General features: G+C 47.1%; 1 protein-coding gene across 1 annotated transcript in view; it reads left to right on the plus strand.

Annotated features, from left to right (window-relative positions):
- The window catches only part of MMP12 (matrix metallopeptidase 12), a 45,153-nt gene that overhangs the window by 6,466 nt on the left and 13,136 nt on the right, over nucleotides 1–25,551 (plus strand). The gene's annotated exons all lie outside the window — the stretch shown is intronic.

Below are 25,551 nucleotides of genomic sequence, written 5' to 3' on the forward strand. Positions count from 1 at the left end.
TATGCGGTTATTCTCATCCTCACCTAAACCACGCCAGCTAAGCAAAGGTGTAAGAGTCTAAATTAGATCATTCGGAGTCTTCTGCAAAAGAGGAAGGAAAAATAAGAACTCTTCAAACTTCAGTACCCGCTGTAGAGTGTTTCAGATTATTTAGGAAGATGTGGTCAGCTATTTCACTGTAAATTCACTCTGTTATCAGCAGTGGCTCATGTGTCCAGGAACGGCTTCACTTCCTCTCCAATGGTCACCATAAAATTAAGACAGGGGATAAAAACCATGTCTATATATAGACAACAGATTAATTCCTTTGCATGACACAATAGTTTGGGGCACTTGTAGTGACTATTTTTGTAGAATTCATACATAATGTGAGTTACAGAGCTTCTATAATCCGCTCATTAAGCTGCCCACAAACTCGTCTGCCCAGTTTTCAGCCCAGCAGTTTGGTCACAAAGACCTAACCATCCTTCGTAAAGCCGTGGGGCTCGTATCACTGTGAGTCCTGTGCCGTGCGTAAGAGTAAGCCAGTAAGTTGACCTCGGTCTTTCTTCGTGCTTGTCACTGGCTCCTTACTGCCCTCCACCTCCACGGGGGCAGCGGGATCGGGTCATGGGCCCCCCCAGGACCCTCCAGGGTCGTGGTTCTTGACTCCCTGCAGCCACTTCTACAGAGTGTGGATGTGGATGTCACCCGCCTCTCCACGGGCGACCTGTCCCCAAGTCTTTGCCTTATCTTGGGAAAAGAGGTGGAAACAGCTGAGAAGAGATGAAGCTTGAGTCTCCTGTCACTAGAGAATTCAAGTTCTCAGAACCGAGAATTTCAACATGGGATTCTCAACTCTGGTTATTCCCTGGGGCCAACCGCCGTGTTTTAGATGCCCACACTCTAGCACAAACCTGGAGGTTCTGAGGCCAAAGTCAGGGGCGAGGACGGGCGAGTGCTCGTGTTCTCAGATTCTAGTGGTCGTGTTCCGGCTCAGGCAGGGTTGAAGCCAGTGATTCGGATGAGACGCTTACATTTGTTCTTGTTCCGCACTCCAGCCAGGAGCCCAAACCGTGTTTCCCTAGGTCGCAGGTGCACACATTGCTGCCGTTCCCGTCTTGTGGGGGAAGGACCTGGGTTCGGAGAGGACCGGACTCAGTCCACCAGAGACAGGCAAGGAAGAGTGTCTGGAGTCAGCAGACAGACTCATTCAGCAAAGTCCGCCTGACTTCAGATACGAGTTCCCTCTGAACCCGCTTGTGGCTCAGGACGGCTTCTGCTGCCCAGGTGTCGCATTTGCTGTGGGGGGCATCAGTTATCAGTATGTCTTTTGTGCACCAGTACTGCGATGTGAGGGCGCTGAGCCAGGGGCGGGCGGAGCGATGAGCGTCCCAACCGCACCCTTCCTTCTCCCGGGCCCCCACACCTGTGCCCCTTCCTGCCAGTGCTTGGAGTGGAGCCAGACAGAGACCAGCTCCTTGGCGGCCCCCTGAACAGTGTCTAGTCTTTTTCTCCCAAGGGAGGTGCTGGGAGCTGGCACTTTTCTGCTTACCCGCCGTGCCGATCCGGGGAGGGGCGTCCTCTGGGGAGTACCTGCCAGTTTTGCCCTCATTGGGATGCAGGAGCCACTCAGCTGCCTTCCGGATTTCTCACGAACGGACTTGGCCCGGGTGGTGGTGTTGGATCCGTGTCTGCAGGTGGGGAGGGCGAGTGTGGGGGTGCCCCCGCTGCCGTCCGGCTGATATTGCCGCACACGCGGTTTACGTCCTCGTTGTGGTGCTGCTTTGTGTCCATTTCCCAAAATTCACCAAAATACACATGTTACCGTATGAAAACTATACATCAGTAAATGAGACGAAAATAAGTTCGTAAAAATTTAATGTCACAAAAAATTTGTAAGCCAGCAGTATGTTGTAAACTGCTCCTAGAAACCATCCTTCAGCACCAAACAATTTATATATCTGTCATTCAATTCCACTTAGAAAATAGCCTTGCATAGACAAAATTTTCTGATATATAGGCTATGCTTGCTTTTACTGTTCTTTTTTTTTTTTTCTCTTTATTCTCAAAATTGATTCCAGCCACACTCTCTTTTTCAGGACGGTGAGGAAGTCACGTAGGGATCACCATTTCTAAATAAAAAGTGGGTTGCATCCTACATGTACCACTGCTCAGTGCCTAAACAAACGTCTGATACGTAGTGGAGATTCGTTAACATTTCTTTGAATGAATGGATGTAGTTTTCTTCTTTGATAATCCACTGTCAAAAGAGTGAAGAGAACCAGACCTTACAGTCAGATCCTTGATTTTGCCAGTTAGGGGCGGTACGGTCTCAGACGGTCTCAGCCTCGTCTACTCCCCCCCCCCCCCCCCCCGTGTCAACAGGGATGATAATAATCCAGCAACTCATAAAGTGAGCTTCAAAAGAGCTAAAGAAAAAAGACAGCTTTCCATCGTCTGAGTGTTGTCACCTGGACAAGAATTCCCATTGGTTCTTCTCACCCGACAATCTTATCTGGCTGATTACGGAGCATTTGTGTCGATTCCAATCCACATTCGGGATGCTTGAAATGCCGACTAGACTGGTGTTTTCGACACTTTGTCCTTCTCCCCCCAACCTAATTGCATCACTCATTTCTACTGTCCATGGTTTGCTAGAGCCTGGCAGTGCCTAACATGAACTAGATACAAACAGGAACCTTCAATAAATCTCCTGTAATCAGGTGTTTATGGCCCTTGCTTTCCACGTTCGCCAAGCTCTCTCCCTGGCCGACCGGGTGCCCGTGCGGCACATGAGAGCGGAGCCCCGGTGGAGGAGTGTCCTGCCATCTGTTCGTATCGTACTTTGCTTGTGGCTTAGTTTCCTCATGCTTCTCCAGTGCTCGTACCTCTGGGCGGTGGCTTCTGGTTCCAGCCTCCGCTCTGCAGTCTCGACTTCCTCCCCGTGGGTCTCCGTCCCACCACCATCCACCGTCCAGTCATGGACCTCGCCTCTGCCACCCGCGATCCACTGTCACAAAAGGCAAACTCCAGTTCATATCCTGCAAACCCAGGCAGTGGGCGTGTTGTTAGATGCTCTGAGTTTGTGGTAGTTGCCTCACGCCCTTGTTTTCTTTATTTTTCTAAAAACTAATCTATTATATATTTATATATGATATGTATTATGATGCGTATATTTAACGTATATTGTAATAATTTGTTGCATTCGTTGTTTCTATAATTTTATGTCTACCCTAAATAGTCTATTTATGGTAGAAAGAAAATATTACAGATATCACTGAAGCTCCCCACGTCCCAGGGATCCGGAGTTTTCTGTTTGAACTAGAAGTTGACTCACTGCTCTAGGGTAATGGCATGCCTGACTGAAAATTACTTGGTTAACATTTAAGCTCCCGAAGAGTATGGTTTGGAGATCAGCCTAGGATGCTCCTGTTCTCTCTTCCTTTGAGGCTGGCCTAGCAGAAGGCTCGCTCTCTGGCTCCTCAATCCTGGGAGGGCTGATACAGCTCAGATTTTGCATGACACCCAGCTCCAAGACCCGTTTGGCCGCTCTCAGCAGACCTGGAGACCGAAAGGCTGGCGCATTAGAAAGACTGGCACATGACTCAGGGCCATCGGACCCTAAACTTTTGTGACAAGACTGATTTCCTTCTTCATCCTTCCCTCTTTTGGAAAGAAAGATTGTGTTTGTTTTCTAGCATAATAGTGTGTCAGTTCTGCCTCGAGAAAAAGTCAAAATTCGCCTGGGAGCATTGGACGCGGCCTGTCACATTTCCATAGGCTCCGTGACGTTGCCTCTGGCTTCATGTTTTCAGTTTTCCTTCCAAAGCTCTGCCTTCCTGCACAGTTTCGGACTGGAGACTGGACTGAATTTTCCAGACCTTCGAGATGCCCCTTCTTATAGCCATGCCAGGTGGAGAGGAGCGCTCGCCCCACGATGCTGCAAGGGGTAGTTGATGGGCCGTCTCTTCTTGGGAATGCATGAGCACCAGGTGGCTCATCCTGTCCCTCTGTTATAGACCCAGTTACTTACATGAGACCTGCCACGCGGCAAATGCCGCGTCCCTGAAAATACATCTCAGACTTCTCCCTGTCCTCTCTGCTCTTTGTCACTGCTTTGTTTTTCTTCCTGGTATGTAAACGTCAAATACGCCATACACTGTATTTTTTTAATTTGAAAAATTCTATTTATTATTCAGCTGTAAGGCACGTTCAGCTTTAATAGATGTTACCAATTTTGTTCCCAGAATGGTTGTACCCGTTGACGCAGCTCCCAGGCAAGTAGGAGATTCTGACTATTCCAAACCACATCCAGCCTTTGGAGCTATGAGGTTATTTTCTTTTTCTTCTTTTGAAAATTGTTTTTAAGTGGACTCTTTAATCCCCATCCCCTGTTTTCCCCATACGCCTCCCCTCCCACTACCCCTGGTAGTGTGTTCTCTCTCTCTTGTTAAATGTTTATTTATTTGAGAGAGAGCGAGAGCAGAGGAGGGGCAGAGAGAGAGCGAGAGAGAACCCCAAGCAAGCTCCACACGTCAGTGCAGAGCCCACTGCGGGACTCAGTCCCACAAACCATGAGCTCATGGTCTGAGCCGAAAGCAAGAGTCGAACGCTTAGCCAACTGAGGCACCCAGGCACCCCGCCATCAGTGTGTTCTCTATAGTTAAGAGTCTATTTTTTGGTTTCTCTCTCTCTTTTTTTTTTTCCCTTTTGCTCATTTGTTTTGTTCCTTAAATTCCACATATGAATGAAATCATATGGTATTTGTCTTTATCTGACTGATTTATTTACTTAGCATTATAGTCTCTAGCTCCTTTCATGTTGTCGCAAATGGCAAGATTACATTCTTTTTGATGGCTGAGTAATATTCCAGTGTGTGTGTGTGTGTGTGTGCGCGCGCGCGCGTGCGTGTATACATACCACATCTCCTTTATCCATTCATCAGTCAGTGGACGCTGGGCTATTTGCATAATTTGGCTGTTGTTGACAACACTACTATAAACGTTGGACGGCATGGAACCCTTTGAATCTATATTTTTGTATCCTTTGGGTAAATACTTAGTAGTGCAATTGCTGGGTCGCAGAGTAGTTCTCTTTTTAACTTTTTGAGGAAACTCAATCCTGTTTTCAAGAGTGACTGCACCAGTTCACATTCCCACCAATAATGCAAAAGGGTTCCTCTTTCTCCACCTCCTCGTCAACGTCTGTTGTTGCCGGAGTTGTTAATGTGAGCCATTCTGACAGGGGTGAGGTGGTACCTCATCGTGGTTTTGATGTGTATTTCCCTGATGATGAGTGATGTGGAGCATCTTTTCATGTGTCTGTTAGGCATCTGGATGTCTTCTTTGGAGAAGTGACTACTCATGTCTTCTGCCCATTGTTGTAATTGGATTACTTGTTTTTTGGGTATTGAGTTGTATCAGTTCTTTATATATTTTGATACTGACCCTTCATCAGCTATGTCATTTGCAAATATCTTCTCATAGTCCATAGGTTGTCTTTTAGTTTTATTGATTGTTTCCTTCACTGTGCAGAAGCTTTTTATCTTGATGAGGTCTCAATAGTTCATGTTTGCTTTTGTTTCCCTTGCCTCCGGAGACTTATATAGAAAAATGTTGCTACAGCTGATGTTAGAGAAATTACTGCCCGTGTTCTCTTCTAAGATTTCTATGGCCTCAGGTCTCACTTTTAGGTCTTTAATCCATTTTCAGTTTATTTTGGGGTATGGTGTAAGAAAGGGGGCCAGTTTCATTCTTCTGCACATTGCTGTCCAGTTTTCCCAGCACCATTTGTTGAAGAGACTGTCTTTTTCCCATTGGGTATTCTTCCTTATTCGTCAACGATTAATTGACCATATAGTTATGGGTCCATTTCTGTGTTTGTGTTCCATTCCATTGATCTATGTGTCCGTTTTTTTGTTTGTTTGTTTTTTGTCAGTACTGGACTGTTTTAAAATTTTTTTTTTTCAACGTTTATTTATTTTTGGGACAGAGAGAGACAGAGCATGAACGGGGGAGGGGCAGAGAGAGAGGGAGACACAGAATCGGAAACAGGCTCCAGGCTCTGAGCCATCAGCCCAGAGCCCGACGCGGGGCTCGAACTCACGGAGCGCGAGATCGTGACCTGGCTGAAGTCGGACGCTCAACCGACTGCGCCACCCAGGCGCCCCAGTACTGGACTGTTTTAATCACTACCACTGCATAATGTAACGTGAAATCTGGAACTGTGATGCCTCCAGTTTTTTCTTTTTCAGGATTGCTTTGGCTGTTTGAGGACTTTTACGATTGCATACAAATTTCATTGTTCTACCTCTGTGAACAGTGCTGGTGGTGCTTTGATGGGGGGTGCTCCAAATCTCTAGCTGGCTTTGGGCAGTGTGTTGAGACATTTTCATCTTAACCATCCTCGTGGGTACTCGTCTTTCACTGTGATCTTAATTTGCATCTCCCGGCTGCTAGGTTTTCATATGCTTATTGACCACTTAGATAGTCTCTATTTTATGAAGTGTCCTAGGTTTTTGCCTATTTTTTTAAAAACTGAATTGTCTTACCAATTTCTTATTGATCGGTAGGAGTTTTTTATGTACTTTGTATATGAATTCTTTGTCATTTATGTAACACATGTATACATTTATTATATGTACAAACATACAGATAGATTTATAAGCAACACAGGAAGTCTAAAAGCCAAAAGAGAAAAGGTGGACAGATACCATCACACATCCCCCCAAAATTTTTGGTGTTCAGGATGATAAAAGACACGAAGACATCATATTATAGACGATACTATATAGATAGTGTGTATAATTGACTATATATAACTGACTGTATATATCAATATACCATATGTATAATTGAACCAGCCCAATCCATTCCTGAGTTCAGAGAAGTGAGATGAGTTATATGATCACCCATACACATTTAGAAGAATGTCCATACCACCTTTATTCCCCATATCCCCAAACTGGACATAATGACATATCTAGAAGAGATTAAAAAACTGATGACATGTTCATAAAATGGGATACCACACAACATAAAGAATAAATTTCAGCTCCGCGCGACAACATGAGTGAAAGAGGTCAGACACGAGATGGTACATATTAGGATTCTATTGATATTGAGGCAAAACAAATATTTACTGATACCAATCAGGTAGTAGTTACATTGCGGGGGGGTCTTTCCCGTGGAGGGAGGGAGAACAGGAAGCCTGGAAGGCTGGGACCGTTCTCTCTTGCCGTGGGGGGCGGTTACAGAGGTATATGCATATGTGAATGTTAAGCGAGCCGTGTGCTTGACCGTGTATGGTATGAGGTAAGGATTGGTGTGTGTTCTGTTTACTGCTGTATCCTCAGTGTCTGGGAAGCACCTGTCACACAGCCCGTGCCCGGTGCGGAACCAACATTGCGCACTGAACGTGCGTTCACCCAGTGTCCACATTGAAACAGCACCCCTGGTAACCACAACCCAGATGTTGATGTTTTATCTACTTTCCTTCAAACATGTTGCTCGTTAGCTGAGTCATGTTTAGAAAGGGTTAACCTGTAGAAAGAGCCCACGTAGAGATGGATGTGGAACCGAGAACCACAGCGGTGTTATTCGGCCGGACAGCTGTATGGTCCCAGAGCTTCGGGGAAACCAGGCTTGTTTCCAGTGGACATGTCTAGACAGCTGTGAGTAGTGAATCATATGCACACTTACAGGAACCTGAAGAAACTCTGGCCTGTGTCCAAAATGGGGATTTTAGCAAGAGCTTAGGAATTAATCTATAGCAAGATGAAAGTTAAGAAGAGGCAAGCGTCCAAGGGAACTTGGTGTAGGACAAAGGTGGCATTTTAATTCTATTGGGGACTTGATGGTTAATTTGAAAAGCAATCCTGGGACAATTGGCTATGAGAAGAAAAACGTTAGGTTCCTATTCATGCTACATATAGAATTAAATTCAGCTTTGGTTAAAGATCCGTATGTAAGAGCTGTATACAAGCAAATATAAAAGATGTTAGAAGAAAGTTTACGAGAATATGCCGGTCACTTTAAGAGTGGAGAAGACGCACTTAAACCATGTAGGAAAACTAAAAGCCAAAAGAGAAAAGATGGGCAGGTATCATCACATAAAAAACCTTCTCCACTGTTTGGAATGCCGTAAGATATTATAAATAGACTCAAAATGGTAACCAGGAGAAAATATTGGCTGTGAATGTAAATAAAGAGTCATTTCCTTTATAATTATAAAAGAGCTTTTACAGGTTTGTAAGATGAAAGAAATTAACTCAGTAAAAAAAAAAAGAAAGAAAGAAAGAAAGAAATGTGAAAACTAACGACCTGAGCAGGAAATGCAAAGGAAAGCATGAGTGTAAAAATGTTGAACCTCTCCAGTAGCCCTCAAATCAAGCCAGGAATAAGATGCCGTTATTTTACTGCTAAGATGGGCAAACACGGGTTCGCTTTCTCATTTCTTTGGTTCTTTGGGTGTATTTTGGACGTTGCCTTCTTAAGTTCTTTTCAAAGTATAATGTGAAATTTATTATTTCCTTTGGAAGGTGGGGGCTACTGGGTGAGAAGGTCAAATGCATAGTGTAGGTTGGACACCTGACCGAGAGAGGGACAGCTGCTTAGACACGGGAAGGCAGTGCCAGAGCCGCACCCCACACCCAGCTCCCAGGGACGGCCGGCTCTCCTGGCTCCTACTTTTCAACACTTTCCCTCCCACACAGGCCCAAGAACCTATAGGCATTCTCACCTCTTGACATTTTCTGGGAACAAAGCCTTTGTTTTAAAAAAATGACAAAACTTGTAACTCGGGCAGAAGACAGCGTGTCCTTTTAGTGTCCTATCAGGGCATCATGTGACGGGTCTGCCCATGGGTTATTTAATCAGGTAGGAGAATGCAATTTTATTGGACTGTTATTCACTATTGATTAAAATCTAGGCTTAGAGAAGCAACGTGTTAATTTATAATTTTTGCCTCTCAGCACTATCAGTGGTTTCTGTCCAGTAGGAAAGATAACCCCGATGGTGGTGGTTTTATTGTCCTGTAGGACAGTAAACCATGTCATCATTGTCCTCTGGCTAGGACAAAAGAGGATTAAAGCAGAAAAAAAGCATCTATCGAATCACCAAAAAAGAATCTAAGATTGTTTCAAATTGAAGTAAAAATAACTGATAAAAGCTTTGGTTCACATTAAGGAATGAGCCTTTAAGAGGGAGTATAATTTGTGAGCTGATAGGGTGATCCTCTGGTAAGTATTTAGGGGTTCACCTAGATGGAAAGGAAGCTTTCCCCCCACCCCCAGGAAATCACCCAGTACCGCCACACCCACCACTGGGGACACTCCCATCTCAGGTGGGTATTTCATACCCCTCCTGGGTCATGTGGGAGAAGTCCGCAAAAGAAGGGAGAGGCCAGATCGGAGAGATGTCTTTGTCATACTTTGAATGACCAAGAAATTTGACCTTGCAAAACTGGGCTACAACTCCGCTTTCTCTCATGCATTGTCTATGCAGCTACCAGAAAGACATTTCTGATCAAAATTCAACCCTTTCCTGCCTCTGCTTAAATTCTTCATTTCCTCCTAGTGCCCTTAGGATTGAATTGGAGCCGTTGCATCATCGAGGCTCCTGATTTCCTCTGCAGTCCCATCCCTAGAGATACCTTCCCTCCCCAACACACATGCATGCACACATACACCCACACACATGCACACGCACACACATGCACGCATGCACGCACACACTTAACATGCAAGCATGCATACACATGCTTGCACATACATAAGCACACACTCCCCTCGGCTCCAGCCATTCTCTCTGGCTTTGCACACTCTCTTCCCAGTTCACTTGCCTCAGCCCCTGCTTTCCGTCTATATGCTCGCCTGGTTTAAGACTCCCCTTACACTTCCTCTGGGAAGCCCTCCCTGCCCCTCCTGTGTGTTTCCCAGACTCCACGACAACATACTCACTGCTTGATCCCCATAGGGCCCCCAGGGCAGTTACCCCAGGACAGCCTCCTTCGTTACACCATGAGCCCCTTGAGAGCAAGAACTGTGTCCCCAGAACCTAACACCAGGCCTAGCATACAGTCAGCAAATATTTATGGAATTAGCGGTTGAAAGAATATTACCTTTTAAAAAAAAAAATATGGGGCACCTGGGTGGCTCAGTCAGTTAAGCGTCCGACTTCAGCTCAGGTCGTGGTCTTGCAGTTTGTGAGTTCGAGCCCCATGTCAGGCTCTGTGCTGACAGCTCAGGGCCTGGAGCCTGCTTCGGATTCTGTGTGTGTGTCTCTCTCTCTCTGCCCCTCCCCTGCTCATGCTGTGTCTCTCTCTGTCTCAAAAATAAATAAAACATTTAAAAAAAATTAAAAAATATATACTTTGGAATTTTGAAATAAAACTTGTATTCTAGAAAATTTGGAAAGCACAACAATGCCCAAGGCAAGAAGTTCAAATCAGCTGTAATCCCCCCTACTCCGAGATAGCCCCTTTTAGTCGATGCATTAATCTTGAGAAAGGGGACACCACGTAAAATGGAGACCGTGGGAACTATCTGGCAACACCGTGTCTCACACAGAGAATGGAATTAAAAGACCAGTTAGAAGAGGGTCCAGACTCCAGGTATAAAATGACAAGCGTGTGGACCAGATGGGACAAAGGGAAGCCTGAGATGCACGTGGTTACCAGGATGTTTGGTGGCCGGGCCTGGAAATTGATTCGGGGCGGTGGTGAGCCAGTGGGAGGACCGTCTGCTGACCTGAGGTTAATACGCAGCTAAATAAATGGAAGATTTTGAGATTGGGTGAACGGAGGTGTCCTGCCCTCATCTCCTCCCTCATCAAATATTTATCGGGCATGTCTTCTGCACCCGGCACTGGTCTGCTCACTGGGAAAGCGGAAGAACTGCCACCACACGGCCACACGGCTTTGTTTGCCCTTCGCCTTCACCCCTGCACTGGCCACGGTGACCACATTTTTTTTTTTTTTTTTTAATTTTTTTTTTCAACGTTTTTTATTTATTTTTGGGACAGAGAGAAACAGAGCATGAACGGGGGAGGGGCAGAGAGAGAGGGAGACACAGCATCGGAAACAGGCTCCAGGCTCCGAGCCATCAGCCCAGAGCCTGACGCGGGGCTCGAACTCACGGACCGCGAGATCGTGACCTGGCTGAAGTCGGACGCTTAACCGACTGCGCCACCCAGGCGCCCCCACGGTGACCACATTTTAAGCAACTTCTTGAGAAGTTGATGAGAGAACAGACATGCTGATTGTGGACTGGCGGTTGTGAGCTTTCTGGAGGAGCAGCCAGGAGTCATCACCGTGTAACACAGAACAGCTCAGTCTGTTGGCCCCGGTAGGAAATGGTTTTCCTCCAAGTCATGTAGCTGTGTCTTCCTTTTCCTCACACGTCCCCTTGCTTCCACCCCGCATGTGGGGGCACTGCTTGGGTTTCGATCTGGACCTGTGTCCTCTGAACCGCAGCCCCTCGTCCTCAGGGTAACAGGTGCATCAGTGAACACATCAGCAAAGCCCCCAGCCTTGTCCAGAATCAGCTCTGGTGGTGGGAATGTGGTGCCTCTGGGAGAGCTCTCAGATTTAGGTCTGGAGAGCCATCAAGGAACGCTAAAATGTCCTTGAAATGGGCGCCATGGTGGCTCAGTAGGTGAGGCCTCAGACTCTTGGTTTTGGCTCAGGTCATCATCTCGTGATTTCATGAGTTCAAGCCCCATGTGGGGAGGGCTCTGCGCTGACAGTGTGGAGCCTGTTGGGCATTTTCTGTGTCCCTCTCTCTCTGTCCCCTCCCTGCAGATGCTCTCTCTGTCTCTCTCGAAGGAATAAACTTAAAAAAAAAGTCCATGAAAGACTGTTCAAAGCACAGACATATTCCTTCAATCCCCCCGAGCATACGCGGTGATGATGGGAGGAATGTGTGTTCAGGGCTGTGACACATGTGGTGAGATGGCATCTTCCTGGCCAGAGACATAGGAGACACTTGTTTGAGACAGAGGCATAAAAACCCCTGATTGTGCAATGGCTACTTTTTCGTTGGTGCCAGATGTGAACGGGCCAGATTCCTTTGTGAGGAAAATTGGGAATCCGTCTCACTAATAAAAAAGTCCCTTAATAGTCAATAGCTAGAAAATTTAAGAAACTTCAGAAGAAAAAAGCACTAAATAAGTTAAATGGCCCCATTAGGGTTACATGAGTGGTACTTTGAGATCAATCATTTGAGATTTAGGATTTGGATACTTTTCTCTGTACATATATTACATAGCAATACAAATTTTATCTAAAAGCAAAATTGCTCTGGATACAGCATCTTCTAAAAAAAAAACAAAAAAAAAACAAGAACACAACAAACCGGGAGAATCCGTCTCTGTTTCTCTGATGAGGAGAACGGTTGCAGACTTAGGGCAGAACCTTTGAGGCAACTTTCCAGGCTTCAGACTCTGGGCTCGGTCAGTGGGGACACACCACATCCTAATTCCACTTCACTGGCCGGTTGACCGCTGGCACATTATTAAAACTCTCTGAGCTTCGTGGAACCCATCCGCAAAATGGGAATAACATCACTCTCTCGGGGTCATTACGGGCTCGAACAGGAAGATGTGTTTACAGTGTCCGGTCGAGGCTTTGCTGCACAGAACCCCCTCATGAATGTTGGGTCCTCACTCGCTCCAACGATGTCCCTCTTTCCCACCTTCATGGGCTTTCCTCCATCTGAGCTCCCAAGGAAGCCAAAGGGAGATGCTAAGGGGCAAATATGCCAAGGACTGGGAGGCAGGAGAGGCCCCGGGATGAGCCGAGGTCAGCCAGGTGCTGGCACTCACGAATAACAAGGAAAATGTGAAGGGATCCCTGTCACTGTCGAAACCCGGCCAGATGCGGCCGCTCGGGTGCCAACGATAACAAGAGAAGCTGAAATTAGAGTATTTGCTCACCGCGCAGATTTTCCCCACAGAAAACTAGGAGGAGTAGGTCAAAAAACGGCAATATGATCTATCAAAATAGTGGATTTTCCCAGGGTATGAGTATAGCAGGGAATCTGGGGTTACTTTTCGGTACCGGTCTTACAGGAACGTTTGGTTGACTCATTAAAATCCACTCAGTGGCAACTTTGGTGTGTGCCATCTTCTGACATGGGGTTTTGGGGAATTGGGATATCCTGTCGTCAGCAGCCTGTGACATGAACTTGCTTTTCTTAAAATGGTTTCCCCTGAGTTGTCCACTCTCCCTCACGTGGTGCCTAAGGTAACTCGATCAAGGTTCATCTAGCAATAGAATCTGCACGGTCATTAGCTCTAAAACTTCCCCAGGTTCCTCCCTCCCTTCCTTCCCTGGGGACCCTCCTGCCTTCGTCGTGTCTCCTCTTCTGTGCCTTCTTCACGTCAGGTTTACCCCGGCCATAAGCTGCAGATTGGTGTGCTTGAATGGTGGGTGACCTGAGGGATCCCTTCCTCGTCACACATCACCAGTTCAGTGGTCCCCCACTGATACCTCGTCTCCTTGGGGTGAGGAGGTCGCTGTTTTCTTGAATACTATGCCACCTTAGACCCCAGTAGGTGGCATCTTTCTCTTTGTGTATTTCTTGTGTGGGGGCCAAGGGCAGTCTGCCCCAAGATGTGCCACTTTGGCATATCAGTTATTTGAAATAAGTTACTTAAGAGATAGCCTGTGCAGGAAGGACGCCGAGACCCTCCTCTGCCGCCCTGGACACAGGAATACATCTCCAGGTGAAAGTTGCCGTCCTTGTACCGGGACGTAAAGACACATCCTCATCACCAGAGATGGGACGTTCAGAGCCAAGCAGGCTGTGTAAACAACCCTTGTTACTTTTCACTGATGTGCTCCCCCAGTCCAAAGTCTGTTGAGGATTCCTTACTAATTAAAAATCCCACAGTTCAGTTTTCCTTTCTCGGTCAATGCCTCACAGATTTATGGTTTCTTTGTCTCGAAACTACAACAGCTGTCTGCATCGGTCTCTTCTCTGGGTCTCAATTTCATTATTGGGCCTCCACGTACACGTTATACAACTGGTTTTTTCTATTGTTAATTTGTCTCATGTAAATTTAATTCTTAGTCCAGCTGGAAGACCTTGAAGGTCAGAGGAAGAAATTTTCCTTCCCTTCACTTCATTGTAAGGTAATGATCGATCCCACCAAACTGTGACTTAGAGGACATTTGTTATTGAAAATTACGTAGTGCTTAAACGCAAACGATACTCCAATGGTGATACCACACGTGGATACCAGGGTTCCATCCGTGGCTCAGTGGAACATCTGACCTGGTCTGTCCCTGATGCCCTATGGCCTTGGGCCAGTCCCTACCTTTGAAGAGACACCCGAGGAAGGGGAAACATACAGAAGAGGTGACACATGGAGTCAAGTACTTTGACCTTAGCCTCTCCAGTCCATTTGTTGATTGTTACTACAGAAACAGGGGCTGGTACTCAGGAAGGCTCTTGGTCTGTCAACCATCAGTGTGTGATACCAGTGCTCTTCCTGTCCTATGGAGATGGGAACAGGGGGGTGAAGGCAGCTCTTGGCTGGAGTTTGGGATTATGTTTTGCCATTAGAACTCCAGCCAACAGGCAAAGCATCAAAGGTGTGGGGAATTCAGATTGTGTGCATCTGTGGGGGAGAAAAATTTTCCTTTGCCATTTAAGATTCTTCCAACTGGACTAAGAATCAGATTGACAGGAGACAGATTCACAGGAGAAAACAAAATTTAATCTCGTTTGTGTGGGGAACCCACACAGACATGAGATTCTAAAGGCAGTCAGGCGCAGTGAGGTATAAACGTCATCCTGGAAAAGCAGAAGGCAGTAGAGGTGGGGCCTTCAAAGGGGAGGAATGAATTCACAGGAGGATGAAAAAAAGGACATGTTTAGTAACAGAATTTGCTGGGTGATCGGAAAGAGTGGGACGCAGAGAAGGCTTTGAACAAGCAGGCCTCGCCGGGTTCCTCCCTGTCCACTGTCACTCGTTCGTATCGTAACGCGGTCATGTGTGGTGACCGTTCTCTTCCTGGAACAGGTCCTCTCTATTCTTTTAGGCAGTGAGGGGGAAGCTCAAAGTTTCTTCCTGATCGTTACGGCTCAAAATAATCTGCATGTCAAAGTGACCAGTGTCGGGGGGACCTGTCCTTGTCCCCTACACATCATTGAATGATCTGGGTTTAAGGAGTCATTATGCCCATTGTCGCTATCAGAATGAGAACCGAAACAACATCAACAGTGACAGGTGGCATGACAGTCTGTGAGAATAAAGGGACCCGCAAGTGATAAGAGCTTACTAATCAGGTTGCACGGAAGGCAGCAATCGCCTGCTAGAAGCCTCTAAGCTCACACATGTCAGGATGTGCAGGAACATTTGTCCAATGGCTTGTGAGGTCCCTTGCTCCTTCTACAGAGAAGGGGGTGGGCATCGCCTTCTCAGCTGCCTGCTTGTTCTGTGCTATGAGCCCATCATCTGCTACAGGCCACCATCACAAGGAAGAGGTCTGGAGATTTAGGGGATGATTAGGACCATGGCAGAATCATCTTTGCTGTGCATGATTTTTCTCAATTTCAAGAATTCTTCACCAGGGACCAAGGCCACTAAAATTATAAGTAATTTTAAAAAGATAAGTACATTTTCCTAAGAGGTTTTATCGCTTTGCTGAGGTTTCTTTTTTTTTAGCGATTGAATTTTATTTTATTTTATTTTATTTATTTATTTTTTAATATGACTTATTGTCAAATTGGTTTCCATACAACACCCATTGCTCAGCCCAACAGGTGCCCTCCTCCATGCCCATCACTCACTTTCCCCTCTCCCCCACCCCCCATCAACCCTGTTTGTTCTCAGTATTTAAGAGTCTCTTATGGTTTCCCTCCCCATCCCCCATGGTCTTCTGTTAAGTTTCTCAGGATCCACATGAGTGAAAACATATGATATCTGTCTTTCTCTGCCTCAGTTCACTTAGCCTAATACCCTCCAGTTCTATCCATGTTGCTAGAAATGGCCCGATTTCATTCTTTCTCATTGCCAAGTAGTGTTCCGTCGTATATACAAACCGCATCAGAGGTTTTTGAAGACACTCGTAATCTCCAAGTGTTCGGAGCCACTGCTCCACAAAAGTCACTAGACGGCCATATGGAGAAGAACAGAAATTACTTCCCAAATCTGGGACCCAGAGGGAAGGCAAGTGCTCTGGTACTGTGGATTTAGGATCCCCTTCCCTTCTGTGGAGGGAAGAGCTGGAAACAGTGCACACGTGCCAGTGAGAAAAGCCTTGAAGAGTGCAGTGCACCTAAACTTTGGAGTATAGTAATGGGATGTTTTAAGGGCGGTCTGAATCTATCCTGGAGGCCTTGGAGGTGTTTCTATGTGGCAGTCATTAGTGAGAAAAGCAGGAATCAGAGAAATGTATGTAATATAATTCCATTTCGTAGAACAAATCATGACAAACTTCCTTCTCCCTTAGATGTGTGTGTGTTCTGTTAAAAGGCAAACCACAGGCCCACAGTGGCAATGGCATTGCTTACACTAACACCTCACTCAGTAAACTCGGACTTAATGCCTAACTTAACTACAGTTTGAAGTGTGCCCGGAGTGTGACCTTAACCAGCCAGCCTGGAATGTCCTGGTCAACACAAGGAGGTAATCTGCCCCTCGACCCCTAGGAAGGCAACCTCGCCTAAAACAACACATCCTTTGCTAATAATTTCCTTTTTCCTACTCCTGAAAACACTTTCCTTTTCTGTAGCTCGACAGAGTTCTTGTGTAGAGCTCCCCTCTACATGCTGGATGGGATGCTGCCTGATTCATGAATGGCTTTTTAACGATACAATATGATCAAGAAGGAAAAATACAGAATATATGTAGAAGGAAAAATATAGAAGTCTGTATCTGGATTGTTAATGAAGAGGAACCAGAGAGCAGGAAGAGGTGAGTTATTCAGTGGAGAGAGAAGAAACGAGGGGCACACGTGTGAAACACACTAACAAACAAGTCCCCTGCCCTGAAAAAAGAAGGTGTCCGTAATATAAGTTGCATGCACGGTATGAAGTCTTCTGAATGGACTTAGCTGCGTGTGCATTTACGCACGGAGACATGCAAAGCACAGCGACCACAGTAGCAGTGATCTCACGCATGGAACGTTGACTGATGTTCTGTTCTTCATGTTTCACAAAGTTGAGCCCCATTCTTTTCCTTATATCTTTTGTAGTTCAAATATTTTATGACTCGCATGCGTTATTATATAATCAGAGAAAAACATTTAAATTTCCTTGTGATAAAATGAAAAATATTGGCTTATTTTTATTTCAGGTGGCAGTTCTCATTCTCAGTGTATAAATCCAGTAGCCATTAAATTAATTATGTTCAGGGGGTGCCCGACTCTTGATTTTGGCTCAGGTCGTGATCTCACAGTCCGTGGGATCACGTCCCGCGTCAGGCTCTGCCCTGTCAGCACAGAAATTCTCTACTTGGGATTCTCTCTGTCTGTCTCTCTGCCCCCGCCCCGTGCTTTCTCTCTCTCAAGATAATAACTTAAAAAAAGTATTATGTAAAGAACTCGGACATAGAAAGCACATAAATCCTGGTCTCTGTGTCATGTAACTTGTTTGGGCAGATTCAACAAGGAAATGGCATGTCGTTGGCACCAACGGACTAGATTAAAAGTTGAGATGAAACCCACTAAGTCCACATTAGTGGTGTAGGGGAGGCAGAACTTCACCTCTATTGACCTTAGGCGTTCAGCCGGAGCTCTTGAACAGTAAGAGAGACTTCCCAAGAGAAAAGCAGCAGCTGTGGACTGCACACAGCAAAAACCTAGAAGAGAAGTAACTCGGAACGCTGGCTTAGAAGTCCAGCGTACGTCCATGTTCAAGAAAGAACAGTATGTTTGCAGAGAAATGACAAGACAGAGAAAAACAGTTTTAGTGTCCCCAGGGTGGCAAGCTGTGGGAAGGTAAATGTGGGGGGAAGTTAATGGAGTGAGGTTTGTGTGTGCGGGCTTCTGACTCCGGTAAAAGGAGGATTTGGATCTTGCCCTTAGGCAGAAAAGGGGGAACTTTTTCTGCCTTTGCCGTTGCTTAATCGTCTTCAGCCCAAAACAGTTTTCATGCCAAAGAGACATATTTTGGGGTGACATAATCTGGTTTCCTTCAGTGGAATTAGGCTCCGGGAAAGAAGTCAGAAGGAGGATCATCTGCTCGGTCCCAAATGTGGAAACGAGAAACAGAACGTGCTAGAGGCTTGAGCAGGTCTTGAAGCAAAGGACTGGGCTTCGTGGGTGGTGGGTGACCAGAACATACCTGTGGACAGGCACCGGAAGGCCAGCTTCCCTGGGGCTGATGAACAGCAGGATTGGTCTTTCCAGAAGCAGACAAGAATGTGATTAGATGTATAAGGGACCTTCTTGAACTTCCTTGATGGATGCCTAAATCATGGTTGTTTAGACATTATTGTCACTCACTGTGAGATATTTTCCATCTGTAAAATGAATTCTCAGCATGATTCATGCTTCCTTGCAGGACTTCTTAATCATCTGATCGAGTTGGTGTCGGAAAGGAGGAAGTTCCTTGCTGTCTCCACAGAATAGATCTTTTTAGGGCCACCTTGGGTTGGAAATCCCAAGAGCTTTGTTATTCATAGTGAAACTAAGATATGAAACTTGACTTCATGAATTTCCTTGGTGCTAAGGAAGAGCCTATCTTTCTCTGTGTTTGTCTAAGTTACGTTAGGTAGCCGTCATGCACAGAGAGTGTTCCACACGGAATTTTGTAAAGCCATGCCCAGGTGGCTTCCTTCGGTTCCTCCTTGTGTGTGTGTGTGTGTGTGTCCCCGTCCTTCTTTTTGCCTTCCCTTCCCTAGGTACCCTCCTTCCCTTCTCTGTGTGGGCCCATGTCATTGTCCAGCAGGATCCCATACGGTGCACTTTTGGTCACGACCCTGGCATATCCCAACTTTGGATGATAAGAGGGCTTCCAATGGAAGAGTCCTCACTCAGAAACCGTCTCCCTCACAGGCTAGTTGTGCTGATTCCGAATCTTCCAGTAGAGACTGGTTATGACTCCACATTTTTCCAGCGGAGAGTCTTAGGTCAATATTTTGAAGTTCTTTATGTCTTTTAGAGTGCTTTATGGCAATGAAAAGGTCCATGATACTGTAGCTCTTTCAGGGGACCTCGAACAATATCTGGTAGAAAAGTTTGCTGAAAGGCAGCTGAGAGCAAGAGGGGCTTCCGAGGGCTCTAACTTGTTTGGATGGAAACGGCTCAGGAATTGAGGTGGGCAGGCATCTCGATATTTCATTAAGTTTGCCTGGGATCATCCCTGATTTAAGGACATGCATAGACGAGAGACTCCTGCTGCGGAAATGTGAGCCCGTGCCTCCTCTAGGTCCAGGCTAGAGGACCCAGAGGACCTGGGCTATGTTGATGCCTCCATGTTTCTATTTGAATTCCTCTAAACTCAGATGCCTAGGTATTGATTATTTAGTAACACTATCCTTTTGTGTTCTTTGAGGGCTAAGACAGGGTCTACAACAATCGCTAGTTAATAAGATATATACACTTTCTGGAAAAGATAGACAAAACATTCAAAAAATTATGCTTAAAGTATGCCGATAGCAGCAACGATGATGATGGTGATGATAGGCCACACCCACTCTGCAGAAAGGATCGTGTTAAGTGGCTGGTACATGTAGCCCGCATGAACCTCAGTCCAGCTGTGCCAGGGACGATGCGTTTTTAAATTTTTAACTTCAAGTCTGAGCTTCCACATCATTGGGCTGGCAGGAAATTCAGTCAGTCGTGCTGGCATTCCGCGCCCTCTGTATCGATTCGCCCAGCCCGCATGCTCTTGACTTCTGCTGCCTGTGGCTCCTGTGGCCACAGGACCCGGACCCCTGAGGGGAGCCAGAGCCTCAGGCCCGGGGTTTCACTTCGTTGCTGCACCTTGCGATGATAGCTTCTGTGGTCCCACCTCATCCCACTGAGCGGGGCCCAGTTCATCATGGTGCCCGGAACCCATAGGCTCCCCAACCACCTCCGGCACTGGCTCGGTGAAGAAAACATCCCTCTCTTCCCAAACGGTAACCATTTCGGGGGATTTCGATTCTTGGGAAAAAGTCAGAATGAGAATAATATGTTCAACGTCACAAAGGTTGAGGCAAAAACCACAGAGTTGGCTAGCGGCTTGAGTGGAGCTTGAAGGAAAGGAGAGAAACATAGGAAAACATCACGTAGTTTAAAAATTACCTTGTCCCACTCTCGAAGGGAACTGTGCAGATTCTCTCTAATCTCTTCCCCTCTCTCTCTCCGCTGGTTTGTTTTCCCTCTGCGTTGATCTGGCCCACAAATACAGCCAGTCCGTCTTTTCTGCGGATGCAGATACTTTTCAATGACGCTTCAACAGCTCTGCCTTCTGTGGCCTAAAGAGTCTCTCTGAGATCCAGGCCTCTGGGCTTGATGCGCTCCTCCAGAGACTGCCTAGATCAGCCGTGAGGTGTCGTGTCAGGCCAGGCAGAAAGTGGTATCACAGGTCTGGTAGCGACCCGGGAGTGTGGAGTATGTGCCATATAGGACATACATTCTCAGCGGAGCAGTGCACTCCTCAGTGGGTGAAATTGGTCCCTGGGGGCAAAAAAATCTTATTTTTTATGTATAAAGGACAGACATCCATGTGGCATATGAACAGATACAGTTTAAAAAAATTTTTTAACATATATTTACTTTTGAGGGACAGAGAGTGAGTGGGGGAAGGGCAGAGAGAAAGAGGGAGACACAGAATCTGAAGCAGGCTCCAGGCCCCGAGCTGTCAGCACAGAGCCTGACACGGGACTCGAGCCCACAAACCGCGAGATCATGACCTGAGCCGAAGTCAGACGCTCAACCGACTGAGCCACCCAGGCGCCCCTGAACAGATACAGTTTATCTCTGGTGTGAACATTTCATGGGGAAAGGTCTCAACTGTCTGTTTATGGGGGGCCCTGCGTGGGTGGCACAAGAGGTTACGGACAGACCGTTCAGGTGCCGGGAGCAGTGCCCGGCGGTTCCACGCATCATCTTATTTCATCCTCCCAACAGTCATTTATGGATCTGGGAGCTGCATGTTAATGACTTGCCCAAAGCCACACAGTGCGTAGGTCGCGTAGCCGAGGTCTGAGGCCAAGTCTCTTTCCCAAGCTTTGAACCTCCTGTGAAGCCAGGCCTTACAACTGAAGCCAGTGGGGAGATATCTGCGTCCTTATCTCCACCCCTGGGTATTTACCGTGTTGTTGGAGAGCAAGAACAGGAAAGTAGACAGCTAACAGCACGTGTGTTTGTGTTCTCACACTGTGTCTACTCTGTGATGTGCGCGTCAGACATTGGCTTCCTGCTGCAGTTTGTGCCTTGGCTTATGGTCGCTTGAGGGGGAGCCACTTGCAGGGGGGAGGAAAGGGACCACGGAAAGAAACCATGGCGACCTTCACCTTCCGTGTTTCCTCCCTCTGCGCCCCTTCTGTGGGCTGCACCCCGTGGGGCCGGCCCCACTCCCGAACCCAACACGCTCTGGGTTTCTCACCAACACGCCACAACCTTCCGCTTGGGGTTGGTGAACTCAGGGGTACGATGCGGGGCCGAGCAGCCATTTGAAGGCAGCAGATTTCTGACCAGTCACTCTGACATTCTCTGCCTTAGGGCTTAGTAGCAGCTCCAGGTCGGGTCAAGTTCCGGGTCATTCTGGAAGAAGGTGGAGGGGACTCTTCAAGCTGTCTCCCCCACCAACATCCACTCTTCTCCAGGCTGTTTTCGATTCAGTGCTGGATGTACGTGGATACTCTTGTGGGTGAAAATTGGTCTTTAGGTGAACTCTTCTCCCAAGTGGAAAAAGTTAGCGGGTCTAACCCAACCCTAACATGACCGACATTCAGGGACAAGAGGGAAAGGGAAAAGGCGAAGAATGAACATTTTTGAGGTGCTGTCATAGGAAGATGAATGCTTTTCACAAATTATGTCATTTGTTCTTTACACAACCTTAATATCGTCCCCGCTTTACCCATGAAGGAAACGAAGCAGGGACACGGAGAAGTTAGGTTTAAGTGCGCACAACTGGTTGACTCTTCACGTCGCGCTTCTCGGGGGTGCTCTGGGCCAGTTCTTGGGGGGCTCTGGCAGCTAGCCACCTCGGCAGTGGCCACTGCCCGGGCCAGGGCAGGGGGGAGGGGTGCCGAGGTGATTCTCCAGGGACGGACGGGGCCTGCCACCTTGCTGGGCGTCCGGATCCCCTGCGGCGTCTCAGGCTGTCTGCTTCCTCCGGGCCCCACAGCAGCCAAGGGGAGAGCGTGGCTTCAACGGAAAGGACTGAGGGCATCACAGGGACACGCGTAGTGGTTTGTGGTAGTAAGATAACCCCGGGAAGACAGAACTCTGCAGAAAAACCCGTGAGGTGGGACAGACCATGGCTGTTGTAACAACAAGTCAGGACAGTCAGGAGACCTCCCTGATGCATCCTCAGGCAATTCACTTCCTTTCTCTGGACTCCCAGTTTCATCCATAAAAGGAGAGGATTAACTAGCCGAAGTTTTCTCCCCGCGATTGGTGAAAGGGTCAGCTGGGGGATTTTTTTCTATATTTGGGGAACGTGTCTCCTCCCTGGTCCTCACCGATGACCACACTGCCCTTTGCCTCTAGATCCTTAGGGACGACGCCCCGAATAGTTGAAGGTGATTATATCGGGGACATGCCTCAGAATGTCCTGGTATCTGGCTCAGGAGGGAAACAGCGTAATAGGGAAGCTTTGTGCTATTGGATCTGCTTTTCAATAAGAAGGTCTTTCCAGCAAGTTGTCCCCGTTATGAGGGTCTCCGACCTGGGGTGCTTTCTGTACTTGCGTAGACACACTGTTCTTTTTTTTTTTTTTTTAAATTTTTTTTTCAACGTTTATTTATTTTTGAGACAGAGAGAGACAGAGCATGAACGGGGGAGGGGCAGAGAGAGAAGGAGACACAGAATCGGAAACAGGCTCCAGGCTCCGAGCTGTCAGCACAGAGCCCGACGCGGGGCTCGAACTCACGGACCGCGAGATCGTGCCCTGAGTCGAAGTCGGACGCTTAACCAACTGAGCCACCCAGGCGCCCCAGACACACTGTTCTTTACAGGGAGCGTTGCCCTTGATTCTGACCCCCCTCAGTGCATCCCCTGGAAGCCATGTGCTTGCTGGGACCCTCAGCTCCCAGGCTGGGCCTGGATCACCATCTTTTTGTGACCCTAACGTGGGAGGGAGGTCTGGACATGCACATGATTTCCCTTCTCGTCCCCAATACCACCCTCTTTTAAGTGTCTCGCCTAAGCGTGCAGTAAAGGAAGCAAGACTTCCCGAAGTCTCACTGAAACCATAAGGTGTGTCAGGCATTAGACTAAGTACTTTTCCCTGTAATTTAAGGTAATCCTGGTAACAACTCTGCAGGTAGCTGCTATTTTTATTCCAGTTTCACAAACGAAGACATTAAGTCCTAAAGAGATCAGTGATTGTGAAAGATCGTGACATGAGCTCAGATTCTCAAGCTTGTTGACTTGACCCCAGAACCTAAGGTCGCACCCCCTGTAACATTCAATGGCTGCCCAAATGGCCCTTATCGCTCCTACTTAACCCATTTGGGGCATTTGATAAGCCAAGACCAGAAACTATTACAATTTGAGTATAGGGTTTTGTTTTTTTTGTTTTTTTGTTTTTTTTAATTTTTTTTTTTCAACGTTTATTTATTTTTGGGACAGAGAAAGACAGAGCATGAACGGGGGAGGGGCAGAGAGAGAGGGAGACACAGAATCGGAAACAGGCTCCAGGCTCTGAGCCATCAGCCCAGAGCCCGACGCGGGGCTCGAACTCACGGACCGCGAGATTGTGACCTGGCTGAAGTCGGACGCTTAACCGACTGCGCCACCCAGGTGCCCCAGGATTTTGTTTTTTTTTTAATGTTTGTTTATTTTTGAGAGAGATTGGGAGCAAGTGGGGGAGGGGCAGAGAGAGAGGGAGAGAGAGACAGAGTCCCAAGCAGGCTCCACGCTGTCAGCGCAGAGCCTGATGTGGCGCTCAAACCCGCAAACCGTGAGATTATGACCTGAGCTAAAGTCGGACACTTAACCTACTAAGCCACGAGCTACCCCAGTTTTTTGTTTTGTTTTGTTTTTTGCTTTTAAAGACAGCTTCCAGTGAGGACATTTTTCACTTCCTTTGTAGTTGGGTGGCTTTTACCTTGTATTTTACATCCTACGCTTTCTAGACTTCCTGAAAGTCTTCCCCGTACCCGACCCCTTCCTGCTTAGGAATATGACGGGTTCTCGTGTGCTTTGAAGTGAGGTTTAGGGGCACACCTGCTGTGTAACAACGGCTCCCACAAAGGCAGTTCACTACTGTTGTTCTACCGGCCCTATTCTCCAATGAGATTGCTCCATACCTATTTCTTGAGCACCTACTAACCTCAAGGTGGTTTTAGGCACCAGAAATACAGGGCTGAACAACGCAGCCAGACCCTGCCCTCATGGGGCAACGCTCTGCGGCCAAAGAACCAGCCCCTCCCATGTTTTCTCTAAATCCCATGTTCTGCCTCTTCCTAGACAGACCATCATGCTTCTCCAATGATTCTTAAGTTCAGTATCTGACAGAACTGCCTTCCAGTACTTGTGCTTGATCCTCGTTTTTGTGGGGCATACAGCCTCACCTGGGTGCACCCTGAAGGTGCATGATGCTCTCCTTTTGGGCCGAGAGAAAGGACGTGAATATTCGTCTATACCACTATAGACGGATAATATGACTATACGCTGGTATTTATAATACACCGTCTTGCGTAATCATCACAAAAGCATAAGGAGGTGAAGGTTATCAGCCTCATTTCAGACGAAACAGCTGAAGATCCTAGAGGTCAAATCAGAGAGCCTGAAAGGGCAGAGTTGGAGGTGGGATGCCGGCTGTAGGGCAGACACATCCCTTGTTTTCCCGGAGCATCAGCCTCAGGGAAGTGCTGGGGACCCACTGGGAGGTGGGTGACAGCAATGGCTGAACCCTAACCCAGTGTCATGCGACCCCTCAACCACCAGACCGTTCGCACAGAATTGGGGGACAGCCCCACCGCTCACGCTTCCACCATCGTGGTTTATTCCTGGATTCTTAGATGGAATCTAATGCTCGTCTTCGAGCATTCCCTACTGACTGAGAGGCAGATGCTGTGCGAACAGAGCAACACATCAAGGGAAAAGGGGGGAGCTGAGCGGAGAGGGAGATCAATTCCGGGAGCAAACGTTTCCCCTTACACAGTTGACCGTAAGCTGCTGACTCCAGCCAGTTAGGGAGGCACGGGGATCCGCCTCTGGGATCTGTCTCCACAGCCTGCACACAGAACAAAACATCAAAGCATCGTGATGTTACAGACTTTTCCTTGTTCAACACGATGTTTCCATACATCACAGTTCTCTAGGGAGCTAGACTCAGCTTGGAGAGGATTCTTCCAAGTTAGAAAAAAGGCCTTTATGCATCCAACTTTTTACATGTTTTTTAAAAAGCTTATTTTGCCTATAATAAATAAAAGGAAATTATTATAGCAAAAATTCAGA

The sequence above is a fragment of the Puma concolor genome, chromosome D1, assembly GCF_028749965.1.
Source record: "Puma concolor isolate L17-30 chromosome D1, mPumCon1.1.hap2, whole genome shotgun sequence".
Taxonomy (NCBI): Eukaryota; Metazoa; Chordata; class Mammalia; order Carnivora; family Felidae; genus Puma; species Puma concolor.